This window comes from Fundulus heteroclitus, unplaced genomic scaffold, assembly GCF_011125445.2.
Source record: "Fundulus heteroclitus isolate FHET01 unplaced genomic scaffold, MU-UCD_Fhet_4.1 scaffold_173, whole genome shotgun sequence".
Classification (NCBI taxonomy): Eukaryota; Metazoa; Chordata; class Actinopteri; order Cyprinodontiformes; family Fundulidae; genus Fundulus; species Fundulus heteroclitus.
In genome coordinates this window covers 25,823-26,776 of record NW_023396585.1, presented here as the reverse complement: position 1 = coordinate 26,776, position 954 = coordinate 25,823, and the positions used below count along the sequence as shown (strand labels likewise).

Below are 954 nucleotides of genomic sequence, written 5' to 3'. Positions count from 1 at the left end.
AAGCGCATTCCCGACACGGGGGAAACAGATTTTCACGGGGGAACAGAATTGCGCACAACCCTACGAAATGACGGCGGCCGTACAATCCATCCGGAGACTCCGCCAACGACGCCATCTTCTTCGCCAGACATGAGGTCGACGGTGGCGGACTTCCAGAGTTCCACTTCCTCACCCGCCTGCACACTCTGCCTCGATTCCAGCAGCTGTAAAAAAAAAAAAAAAACATAAAAAAAACAATGAATCAGTACTATGCGATGGGATGCACTGCGTATGGACACAACACATCTATCAATGCACCTGAAAAATAGTCACCAAATAAAGTCTTACCCTCTTTCTTCTAGCTCGACTCCGAGCTGAACTCTTGGCAGCTTCAGCTCCTGCGTACCATCTCATAATACGTCTTACAAGCGGCTGGAAAACAATTAAATGAGAGTGGTATGAATAAAAATCAAACGCAAGTCACAGTAACAAGGAAGGAGAAAACAGTAAAACAAGTCACTTACACACAATGTCGTCTTTATCAACATCGTGTAAATCTGGACTTGCATATATTGCTCAGAGCAAATAGGAGGTCACCGCCTCATTATGAGGCGAGATTAGTCTGTGAAAACAAAATGTACAGTTATGATAGGTATCTATCCGTATCTATTTCCTTTTACCGCAGAATGAAAGCATATTCTTTAAATCTTACCCTTGCTCCGGTTCATAGCGCCTGCAATTTGTCTCTGAGTTGTGAAGACGGCGTGCTGCTTACTGTGAATCACAAAAAATACACTTTAATAAAGCTTGTTCTTGCAAGTTGAAGGCGAGTTAAACGCGAGACGTCGTCCAGCCATTGATCACTTACCAGCAGTTGTGGTTTTATTTCATCTTCAGGCTCAGAAGAGGACATGAACACACAGTAGCGGAGCGCTCAGCACGTTTTTTTCTTCTTCTTCTTCTTCTTCTTCTTCT

General features: G+C 43.9%; 1 long non-coding RNA gene across 1 annotated transcript; it reads right to left on the bottom strand.

Moving 5' to 3' along the window:
* LOC118558880 lies at nucleotides 1-730 on the bottom strand. Its single transcript, XR_004928543.1, has 4 exons — nucleotides 692-730; nucleotides 504-601; nucleotides 328-411; nucleotides 1-203 (listed from the first exon to the last, which is right to left on the bottom strand). It is a non-coding gene; the product is annotated as an uncharacterized LOC118558880 (long non-coding RNA).
* Nucleotides 731-954: the final 224 nt, after the last annotated feature.